The sequence below is a fragment of the Gymnodraco acuticeps genome, unplaced genomic scaffold, assembly GCF_902827175.1.
Source record: "Gymnodraco acuticeps unplaced genomic scaffold, fGymAcu1.1, whole genome shotgun sequence".
Lineage (NCBI taxonomy): Eukaryota > Metazoa > Chordata > Actinopteri > Perciformes > Bathydraconidae > Gymnodraco > Gymnodraco acuticeps.
In genome coordinates this window covers 102,688-114,879 of record NW_022990606.1, presented here as the reverse complement: position 1 = coordinate 114,879, position 12,192 = coordinate 102,688, and the positions used below count along the sequence as shown (strand labels likewise).

General features: G+C 39.8%; 5 non-coding genes across 5 annotated transcripts; all 5 read left to right on the top strand.

Annotated features, from left to right (window-relative positions):
- The first annotated feature begins 168 nt into the window (after window positions 1–168).
- trnam-cau lies at window positions 169–241 on the top strand. The gene has a single exon. It is a non-coding gene; the product is annotated as a tRNA-Met (tRNA).
- A 276-nt stretch (window positions 242–517) lies between these two features.
- Window positions 518–588, top strand: trnag-gcc. Its single transcript has one exon. It is a non-coding gene; the product is annotated as a tRNA-Gly (tRNA).
- A 559-nt stretch (window positions 589–1,147) lies between these two features.
- trnam-cau lies at window positions 1,148–1,220 on the top strand. The gene has a single exon. It is a non-coding gene; the product is annotated as a tRNA-Met (tRNA).
- A 2,471-nt stretch (window positions 1,221–3,691) lies between these two features.
- trnar-gcg lies at window positions 3,692–3,764 on the top strand. The gene has a single exon. It is a non-coding gene; the product is annotated as a tRNA-Arg (tRNA).
- A 322-nt stretch (window positions 3,765–4,086) lies between these two features.
- trnac-gca lies at window positions 4,087–4,158 on the top strand. Its single transcript has one exon. It is a non-coding gene; the product is annotated as a tRNA-Cys (tRNA).
- Window positions 4,159–12,192: the final 8,034 nt, after the last annotated feature.

Below are 12,192 nucleotides of genomic sequence, written 5' to 3'. Positions count from 1 at the left end.
AGACTCTTTGATTCCCCTTCTTGCTCTATGCTACGGACGATTACTTTTCTTCCCTCCGTGAGCTCATCTGCGTTTGACGTATCAACCTTGAGACCTCTTGAACAGGTCTTGGCTTGGCCCCTTTATGCTGGACTCCGCCATTGTCACCCAACGGAATGTTGCTTTTGGGCCTCGTTGGCGCAGTAGGCAGCGCGTCAGTCTCATAATCTGAAGGCCGTGAGTTCGAGCCTCACACGGGGCATATCTTTTGTAGTGTATTCATTTCTGATATGGCGGGTAACGTGCGTGATTCAACGCCATCCATTTCAGTATTAAATGGCAAGGCAATCCTGTGAATTTTTTCTTCCGCTCTTGAATGCAAAATCTTTTAGCACATAAACAACAGCCTTCCTCAAGTGTGGCAGGTATTCAACATTGGCAGGAATAAAGGCCCTTTCCAAAAATTGCTCTTGCCTTGCCCGGGAATCGAACTCCCGCCTGATTTTATTTTCGGAGTGGTAAGAAGACCTTAAAGTAAGCATTGGTGGTTCAGTGGTAGACTTCTCGCCTGCCACGCGGGAGGCCCGGGTTCGATTCCCGGCCAATGCACTTCCTTTAAGTTCTAATGAGTAGCCCGAATTCACATAGTTCCTTACGCCGTGTTGATGAGAGAAACTGGAAAGTACTACCTGGGAATCTGAAGCTCCAAGAGATCAAACAAGCTGTTCACTGTTGACAAACTGTTCATCAGACAATCGCTCAATACTGACAGATATAAGGGCCCTTGGATTTCATCAGGACAATATGGATGGAAAGAGGAACAATTTACTCATGTGCTCCATGGACAACCAGCACCAGGAAACGATGGCAAGCCTGACAGAAATAAGGGCCATTGGATTTCATCAGGGCAATATAGATGGAACGAGGACAAATCAACTCATGTGCTCCATAGACAGCCAGAACCAGGAAACTATAACAAGCCTTTAAGGACGCCAACATTTCATTTAACATTTTGTCATCAGAAGAGAATGGGGAGAGTCTGATGTCCACTTATAAGTTGCTTTAGATGACCTGCTTTGCGTCTACGTCCTGTTCCTCCTGGTCTCCACAGACTTGACCCCTTTATTGTGGACTCTGCCATTGTCACCCAACGGAATGTTGACTTTGGGCCTCGTTGGCGCAGTAGGCAGCGCGTCAGTCTCATAATCTGAAGGTCGTGAGTTCGAGCCTCACACGGGGCATTTGTTTTGTAGTGTATTCATTTGGTTCTTGATGGTGATCTGGCGGGTAACGAGCATGATTCAACGCCATCCATTTCAGTATTAAATGGCAAGGAAATCCTGTGAACAATGAGTTGCCCAAATTCACATAGTTCCTTACGCCGTGTTGATGAGAGAAACTGGAAAGTACTACCTGGGAATCTGAAGCTCCAAGGGATCAAACAAAATATGTTTGCAAAATATGCTGCATCACATCTTCTGCATAATACATTTCCACAAGATCAAGAAGACCCCAGTTCAAATCTGGGTAACCCTGTTGTAAGTGAACTTGCCTCTAAAATGCCAGTTCAAATCTGGGTGCCCCCTTTGTAAGTGTACTTTCCTTCAGAATGGTATGTTTGCAATACTGTGAGAACTACAGTGGCTGTGATCATATAGTGCAGTGGTTCCCAAACTTTTTGTGCCCGAGGCACACCAAAGGACAAGTCAAAATCTCAAGGCACACCTATTGTGCAAAATAGCCCTTATAACACGTGTTATGTGGAGATTGATTTAAAGTATTATGGCAACAAGTTTGATACAGCGTAATTTTGGTATATTCATTTTAATGTCACCCATATATAAGAGGTGTATTGCATCATGTTATCCCTAAATATATGTGTAGGTATATACATTCCTGTGTGTTAATAGTTGAAGGAACAAAGTACATTTTTCCTCTTAAATATAGAGAGGTTTTTTATAGATTCCTGAAACAATGTTCCCTTTTTCTTTAAAGTAGATTAGCGCAATAGTCTTTTTCTTTCACTTTTACCCTTTTTATCAAAGGGGTGTTTTTAGGCTATTTTTGAGGGGTAAAATGCAGAATTACTTGTGAATTCTGTTTTGAGTGAAAAGATTACCCTTTTGAGTGTTTTTCTTGGTTAACCATTAGATATAATGGTTAAATTATTCTTAAGTTAATGATGCGCATCCTGCAGGCCTTGAGAATTGAGTCACACAGTTAAGAGTTTATAATTAAAACAGATTATTGTTTAAACTGGTATCTGGGTGTTCTCTGATTTCCTTCCTGTTATGATTTTAAGCAGGACTCGTCAAAACGACACGCGGAGCCGAGTGGGGTTGTAAAAACCTCAAAACTCCTACAGTTATCACTCATATCATGTAAAATATCTGTAAATGTGCATAATTATTTACTAATGCCAAATAAAATGACAATAAAAATAAAAGACAACTGTATTACTCATGAAATATTTATTAACGAAATATTTCAGAAATTAATTTGAAACGTTATCAAATTAGGCTTCATCAAAGCAGCAACACACATTTAAACCAGACAGGTGACAACATTAAAAATGAGGCAAAGGAAACTCAGCAGAAATTCAGCACAGAGAACTGTCAATGCAAGGAAGCTGCATTGTCCATGGTCCTGAACTACACATTATAAATGTAACATTTCAGCAATCAGCATTGAAACATGTGCTATTGTAAATATTTTTGCTGACTTACAAATTAGTGAGATACATGTGCCTGTCGGGGCGCACAGCTTTTTTTAATCCTTGGTGGCACTGAGGAGAGGGCCACTCGCTTGTCCTGTTCAACAGAGAGCTGTGACCTCCTGTTGTTCTTCATGTAAATCAGAGTAGAGAACGCCAACTCCAGAGATGGGGTCGTTACTAAAAAAATGTAATATATTACATATTACTTTAAAAAAAAAAAATATATATTATATATGACACTACTTCGTTACTATCTATATAAAGTAACTAGTTACTTTACTCACCGAGCACGTAAGAACTGCGCATGCGTGAGTGGCAATAACTTTTCTTACCAGCAGGCGGCGGTAGTGTGTATTTGTCATTCAAAATAGGCAACAACCGGAAGACAGAGAAGAAGAACAGACAAACAACAAATAGCGTGTGCGGTAGCTTCACCTTAGCATGTGTTCTTTGCAGGTGTTGTTGAGGTTTGACCACGTGGTGTTTCCAGCAGTGGATAACAGCTTCTGGCCTGGACACAGTTTGCACCTCACCGTCACATTCCTGTCTATTCTTCGGACAAACTCAAAATAATGGGCATACCTCCACCCCTTGAAAGTTATCGCTGACTCAGCCATGTTTATGCAGCACTGCACGTGGAGATGTGGACGCACAAGTCGCGCAGATTACGTACATATAAACCTACAAAGTACTGATATAGTAAATTAAAAAATAATTATTTTTGTGTAGTTGTATATTGCAATAATAACGTATGGTTGTCACAAAATCCCACGGCACACCCGGACTTGCCTCACGGCACACCAGTGTGCCGCGGCACACCGTTTGGGAACCACTGGTATAGTGGTTAGTACTCTGCGTTGTGGCCGCAGCAACCCTGGTTCGAATCCGGGTCACGGCAGCAGTTGCAGTCTGCTTTTATGTTTTTGGTTCAACCTACCTACTGCATTTTTAGTTCATTTTCTACCGTTTAAAGCTGCTACGAAAGGAAAAAACAAAGGGTTAGTGGCGCAATGGATAATGCGTCTGACTGCGGATCAGGAGATTCCAGGTTCGACTCCTGGCTAGCTCGTCTCTCTTTAGTAAATCAATTGTTCCTCATTTCCTAATGTACTTCTCAAAAATCTGTCCGTCAAAGTACACCTGGAATGAGGGATTGACATAATGATGGGTCAATGGGCTTTCAACATTTCCAACAGTACTTCTCAACAAACAGTCCATCAAAGTCAATGAACATTTGAAACGAGGAACAACACTATTATGGCCCTTCAACATGAAACCAAGCAAATGTGAAATATTTCGTTTTTAGCCTACGTGGGCTTTTGACTTCTGGTCATTTGAGCTTTACAGTAATTCCCAGCCTATGAGTATGTGTCTGAACTCTGTCAGTCATAGGGGGTATAGCTCAGTGGTAGAGCATTTGACTGCAGATCAAGAGGTCCCCAGTTCAAATCTGGGTGCCCCCTTTGTACAGATGAAGCACTCCAGATCAGACTCAGATGGGTGTGTCCCAGTCAAAAGCCCAGCGGATGCCAGTGGCTGGGGGTGTTGCCAAATTGCAAGAGGGCGTTGCCCAATTTCCCCATTTGTTCAATTACAGGATTTAACCATGAGATGGCGCTTCATTCACAAAATACACAAAGACAACTGGGTGTTGTTGAACTTAGTCTGTTTGCAATGTTTTTAGCTCTGCAGTTGTGTTTGCTGAATACTGTAGCATTTAATCACTTATTTGTTACTGTATGGTTTTCACAGCTACTATAATGAAAAAACATCAATATTTTAGATCAAATAAAGTATATAGTTTGCTTTATGCAGTATATTTCTTGTAATATTGTTGGGGTGTTTTTACACAGTACAGTAGATTGAAGTAAATCAACTTATACATTAAGATAAGATAAGATGGACCTTTATTAATCCCGTGGGGAAATTCAGTAGTTCAAACAGCAACAGGGTGAGAGTGAAAAACAGGACAGCACAGATTCACACAGATTAATAAAATCAAAAATAAGATGAGTGATAAAAATAATAATAATGAGAAACTATGAAATAAGAAATGAATAAAACTAAAATGTAATTATCATATCATATATTATAATGTATGTATTATTAAGTAATATCATACATTAACCCCATTATAGCAGATGCCACATTGAATGGATGAACACATTTATGCATCAATAATTACAACAGAGTATTTCTAAATACAAGTTGTAAAAATACTTATATGTATTTAATATTAACCCTTTGGAGTCGACCGTCACGCCGGCGTGATCAGATCACATGACCTGTGCCGCATAATAACAACAGTCCGGACAACATTGCCGTGTGTTTCTGTCGAAAGTACTGGCTTGAAACTATATCCCAGTCTTTGTTTCATGCAAAAATACCCAGTAAACACGGAGAGACGATGATATAAAGTTAATACATTTCAAAAGTATGAAAAATGGAAGCACATATTTGAATATATTCGCCGCATTTGATCATTTTACGAAACGGAAAATACTGGAAACTGTAGATCCTGCTCAACAGGATGTATATGTGTATTTCTGTCGAAAGTACTGGCTTGAAACTATATGCCAGTCTTTGTTTCATGCAAAAAGACCCAATAAACAGACACAAATAAACACGGACATACGATGATATAAAGTTAATACAGATATATTTCAGAAGTATGAATAATGGAAGCACATATTTTAATATCTTCGCCGTATTTGATAATTTTACGAAACGGAAAATACTGGAAACTGTAGATTCTGCTCAACAGGATGTATTTACCAGGGAGGGGGGTGAGGTAATCAGGTAAACGGAGTGATACGAAACGAGACGAAAAGAGACGAAGAGGGACGGCGGGAACCGAAGAGAGACGGCGGGAAATGAGAGAGACGAAGATATACGAAGACAGGCGGCGGGAGACGAAGAGAGACGGCGGGAGACTGGATTGAAGTAAAGTGACAGACAAACATTGAGAATTTAGATATAGTTAGATAGATTTAGAGTTTTGAAGATTCAACTATGATGAAGAGAACTCTGAACGTGAGTCAAGCTTTAAGCTTGTTTTTTTACATGGAGGAGGAGGAAGCTGTGATGTTGCCCTCTGTGTCGTATTGACAGAAACCGCTTTGAAGCGTGGCACAGATAAAGACAGAAAAAACTGATTTTTGTACATAATGTGTATATATATATATTTGTATTATATTTATAATAACACTTTTGCCTTATCAGAATGAAATCCCATGCTACCTCAATCAAACTTTCACATTATCATAGTGACATCCCATGTATATATTTCCAGCTTTTAAATGGTTTCGTTGTGTATGTTTGTGTTACCTATGAAAAATAATATCATTTTCAAAATCTGTTTTTACGTTTTTTTTTGTGATTTTGGGTCCAAAATGTTCATATAGTAGAAGATCACTGCTCTAAACAAAGTCAAAAATCCTACATCCAAACGAAATAAATATAATTAATTATGATGAATACGTTAAGTCTTGTTCATTGTTTTTCACTTTTATTAAATGTTTGATATTTCCGGTGGAAATGGTGGACTATCGGACATTCAAAATGCAGCATATTTTCACTCTTACACACATATATTCTCCTTTTACATACATACATCTTCACTCTACACACATATATTCTCCTTTTACATACATACATTTTCACTCTCACACACTACTCACACATTCATACATTTTGCTCTCATATTATCATATTTCAATGCACACATTCATATATTGTCACTCACACATTCATGCATGTTGTTCTCATATTCATATAATTTAATGCTCATATTTATACATTTTGCTCTCATGCGAAATCTACTAAAACAAAGTATGTCATGGTAGTGGTCAGCTGTTAAACACAAAAGTGTATCTTAAGGGCTGTAAATATAATAAGCCTGTTGTCAATTTTAGACACAGGCTTATTATATTTACAGCCCTTAATAACATTCATTTTCTGGACTCAATGTGTGTCTTGGCCGTTTTCTTTGTTCCAAGCAAACGAGTGCTTTTTGTTTTGAAATCACTTCCGCGAGTTTCGCGGGCCTCCCCCCTCGCTCCACTGACCATCAGACCATTTAGTAAGGTAACAAGCAAAAGGGCAAAAACGCCTCTCAGACGCTCTTCCGTTTACTTTTTTAATAAAGAAAAACAAATGGTCCGTAGATACACGGACTCATATAGCCTATGTATGTATACTGTAAGGAGAATGTATGTGTGTGAGAGGACCAGTATGAATTACGGCATATAAATATGCAAACACAAACCTACAGACTGGGGGATGGGAGATCACAGGAGTGGGGGGGGGGGGGGGAAGAGCTGTGGAATGTGACCCTTGGGAGAATTCCTCCACACATTCCGATGGCCAATTCGTTTTAAACAAAGAGTTAGCAACACAGGACAGCATAGGCAACATGGGGGGTGGGGGCTGGTGAACGGTCTGGTCAATGTTTGTAAACACAATCCCCAGGATGTGTCCTAATCAGGAGCCGGGTAAATGAGAGACTGAGGAGCCCCCGAAAAACAGATCCCGAAATAGCTCGTCCTCGTTTCCGCAGCAGATAGGCCTACAGTATGGTGTCTGTGTTATGTCAGTCATTTTAAATAAAACGTTGAAAACTGAACTTGAAAATGGTTTCCTCTTTTTATTTTATTTATCATTTTCGGGACGGGGAGACGTGTGTGATTAAAAATTAATTTGCAGAAATGTAAAGTGATCTAACTAAGTTCTATTCATATTCTTGACGGGAAGAGCAGTGTAAATGGGTGGCCATATGCATTTGAAAAACAATATAAATCACACAGTTATTATACAATAGGCTATAAAAGCACCATCGATAACCATTACCTTTATCCAATTCAAACTTTGGACGGGAAAAAAGGAAGGTGTACATGGTTGGGCTATACTGTAGGCCCAGGAGCGCCGGGTGCTGTAGGCTAGGGAAGGCTAAGCCTTCCCAAATATTTGTGTAACTGCATCCTGGTAAAATAAAAATATAATGTCTTTGACATTAGCGCTGCTATGCAGCCACCTGTGCCCTGTACCACGAAGCCAGTTCAACAGACCCTGGATATGCTTGAGTTATCTTAACTATCCCTAACAAACGCGATCTCGCTAAACGGTCCTACGGCGCTGGTTATCAACTCGGTAAATCAAGCCAGGGTTTCTCTCTCCAGCTGAGAGCGCGTTCACGTGAAAGGGGCGGGGTTAGCTACATTTGACCAATCACAAACAGGGACAAGTGTACTGACAGCGCAACATCATACTTCATTAATGAAAAGTAAACTAATATTAGACAAATATGAACTTTAAACATCCATGATGACTTAAACATATAATCCAGGATACAAGCCACATAGTTGCACCTGCAAGGAGAATACAGAACAACTCGTTAAAAAATAAACTACCGAGTGTTTGAAAGCGTACAACAGTTTTATGATACTGCCCCATCTAAAACACGAGGGGATCTGACTTTATTACATTTGAGTTGAGTGTTTCGTCAACTTAATGTGTTGCTTAAAATAATACGTCTGCATACAGTATATGTGACAATGTAACTAAGTGTTGCACGGCCAGATACGGCTCGAGAAGCTGACTCAGATAAGGAAATATTGTGAGATCGATGATCTGATTGATGATGTGATGTCAGTGTGATATGAATGATAAGTGCGACACGTCGGCGTCTTCTCTGCATACGGCAGTTTAAACTGCATTTCCTTTTTCCTGTAATATGACTTGATAGATTTAAACTCCGCACACTGAGCTCTGATCGGTCAGCAGATGGTGCTTTTGTTACCGAACAAATTGTGGCCCGAACAACTGGTGAGATTCTATTATTTTCGACAGATGTATTGGGGCGTGTACCTTGAGGACTCATTGTTGACTCACCGGGAAAGAAACATCTCGATCGCTTCGCGTGTTGTTCAAATTCATCTTTTGGTATATCTGACTGAATAGGACGACTTTGATGCACGTTCAGTACGCGTATGTGAGGTTGTGGGTGAGAAGCTGATATCGTGAAGCTTACAGTGACGACTAGAACATGACAAAGTAGGTGACTGTGGGGATGCCTGTGCAAAACATGGCGAACTTTAATAAATCATTTTAACAATATATTTTTGTCAGAGTTTCAGTTGTACATCGTTCTGAATGTGATGTATAGTAGCTTTGATAGCTGTCCATACCTTCAGACCGCCTCTATGTGAAACACAAGTTGTTTACTGACAGCCCGAAAGCAGCCTGGAGATGGCAAGCTGTGATCCGCTCCGAATAAATGGTGATATACTGTAACTTCTCCAGCCATTCTCAAGCGATCAATGTTTTTATTAAATACCTGTATCCCTCTCATCACAACACAACTCTACACTGTGCAGAAAAAAATAACTTACATGAAATAACACGTGTTATTTCATGTATGTTATATGTTAAAACAATATTCCATGGCTAATCCGGTAAACCACAGAAAAGTAGCCTAAATCCAGAATGAATATACGGTACAATAGTTATTGTATATATATATATATATATAATAACTATATATATATATATATATATATATAATAACTATTGTACTGTAGGCATATATATATATATATATATATAAATATACCCATACAAATATACCCATACTTATTAATATATACATATTTATTTTTAGCTTACACGAACAACATATAAAACCCTGAATTCTGTGTGTGTGCACAGACATGTTTCACTTCTTACATGTGAGCAGAAAGCAATCTGCAATCAATGTAATTGGCCATCTAGGATCTGGATCAAACCTGTTTCCCTACCATGGCTTACACTCTACAAGTAGCCTACAACAGGTGTAGAGCTACATTATAATGACCTGGATTGTCTAGGCTATATAAACCACTGGACTTGTCAAAAACTTTGTGGGTTTGTGAGTAGAGAGAGGTTAGAGACAGAGAGATTAGAGACAGAGAGACATTAGAGACAGCGAGAGATTAGAGACAGCGAGAGAAAACAGTTAGTTAGAAATTAAATAGAAAAAGATCAGAACGTGCGTGAGTGAGTACTGAATGTGATAGAGTGTTGGTCCTTGTGAGTGAAATTGTATTGTGTGTTTAATTAAGTGAGTGATTGTTGTTTGCCTGTGTGTGTGTGTTTGAGGGAGAGCGTAGTACTAGGGTTACATAGGAGTGAGTGGATCCAACAAAAATGGACCCAAGACTTGTGAAAGAGCTGATGGATGTAAAACTCCAGAACGTTTTTCCTGAAGGCTTATCAAGCCATCAGAGGTTTGTGATCAAGAGAAGAGCTGAGACCTTCAGGATTAAAGGTAAGAGTGTGTGGACTTCAGAATATCGTGTGCTATGATAATACTCTCAATGAATATATAATTATGACATTTCAATACCAGATGGAGAACTGCATTACATATGCAGAAGAAAAAAGGACATGGCTGAGCACCTCGCCAAAGTGGTGCTATCCTCAGAAGAAGCTGACAAGAGTTTCACTGCAGCCAATTGGGAGGACATTTTGGTGTAGAGAAAACACATGGTGCCATCATGAAAAGATGTTATTGGCCTGGTATGGTGGATGACATCCGCAAGTGGGTGAGTTATAAAATAATGAGGTAAATTACACATTATGGTACAAAAGTGGAGCACAAAAAAGTTTATGGTGTGTTTTTTTTTTCTTTTCCAGATTTCTGAGTGCCAATCAAAGAGGGCAAGCATCAGAGAAAAGAGGGAGTACACTCCCATTGAGGTACAAGGAAACAATTCCAGCCAGTTTCAGCTTTGGAACATGTGAACTGTGGTTTACTGAAATGCAAATGTTTTCTTCTTCTCAGGTAACAGAGCCTCTGGAGCTTGTTGGGATGGACCTAGTGGGTAAACTCACAGTAACAGATGGTGGCAATCAATACATTTGTGTCATGGTTGATTATTTCACCAAATGGGCAGAGGCATACCCACTTAAAAGCAAAACAGCAGATGAGGTGACCAAGTGTATTCTTGATTTCTTTTACAAATTTGGTGCACCTCAAAGACTGCTAACAGATCAAGGCGGGGAATTCTGTCATAAGGTATACCGTTGAAGCATTATCACTCCCTATTATATAACATTTCTGTGCTAACTTTTTAGTGTGAATGCAAAATTCATCAAAATTCACCAACACATTCTCGCAGTTTACAGCATTCACAGGCATTTTCAGCAGGAGATGCATTTCATTGTTTCATTTTTGTCCCAATGTTTCCTTCAAGGTGAACTATAACCTTTGTGAGAGGCTGGGAATCGAAAGAAGCCTGTGTTCCCCGTATCATCCACAGACAAATGGGCTCGTGGAAAAATTAAATGGAACAATACAGAGGTATGTTAATTAATATACATAACATTATTTTTCCTACATTAACAGTAATCACAAATTATACCTAAATAAAACAATAAGAGTAAATAAATGGGTTGCTTTATCATATATTTGAAACAATGTTGTCTTCTACCTGATTGTGTCTGTACTTTACCTGAATTTAGGTCCCTGAACAAACTGGTGGCGGGTGAGCCCAAGCGTTGGGACCAATTCCTGCAGCCCACCATGTTCAGTCTGAGAACCAAAACTCAGCTGACTACAAAGTTCAGTCCCTATTTTCTGATGTTTGGGAGGGAGGCGAGGTACCCATCAGAGGTGCCCAAGGAGTACAAAGTAAGATCCGGTTAATCGCTTATCCTGTAGCATTATTTTTATTTCAAACATGTATGTCCTCTACATTCTAACTGTTTTCTGTGGCAGATAACAGAAGACAAAGTGAAAAGGATGGTGGAAAGGGAAGATGTCTGGAAGGGACTTCAAAAACAGGAGGCCGTTTTCACGCTTGTAAAGAAAAACATTAAAAAAAAGCCAAGAGAGGGTCCGCAAGAGGAAACTGGAGAAAGGGCAAGCGGACAACTTCCAAGTGGGGGACTTGGTTTTAAAAAGAAACAAAAGGTTGGAGCAAAGAAAAGGTGGGACACTAGAGGTGGAAATGCAGGGACCTTACCGGGTTGTGGACATTGAGGGCAAAGTTGCTGAAATAGTTTCAGAAAAGGGAAACAATAAGATGAAAGTCAACATTGACCACCTCGCACACTATGTCCAGCCAGAGGAGAGGATCCCTGCTAAATTGAAAAAATTGTTGGATCCTTCTCCTCTGGCTGATCCACTGACCTCCACCTCCACCTCCACATCCACACCCTCCACATCCTCCCAAACCCTGGCTCCATCAAGTCAGGCAGAAGGAGCATCTTCTGAGGTGGAGACTTGTAAGTAAACTGACACAAAGTACACCTCAAAGTATGCATTTCCTTAATAACTAACATGCATTATCTTTTTTTTTTTTTACAGTAATCCGAGACATATGGGCAGGGAAGAGGAAGGAGACGCTATGGGCCAACTATGGCCCATACAAAGTTTACAGCGAGAACCTCATGGTCTTGGCCCCAGGACAGCAGTTGGAGGGAGAGGTAAGCCTACTTTATAAGACAAAAGTACATAT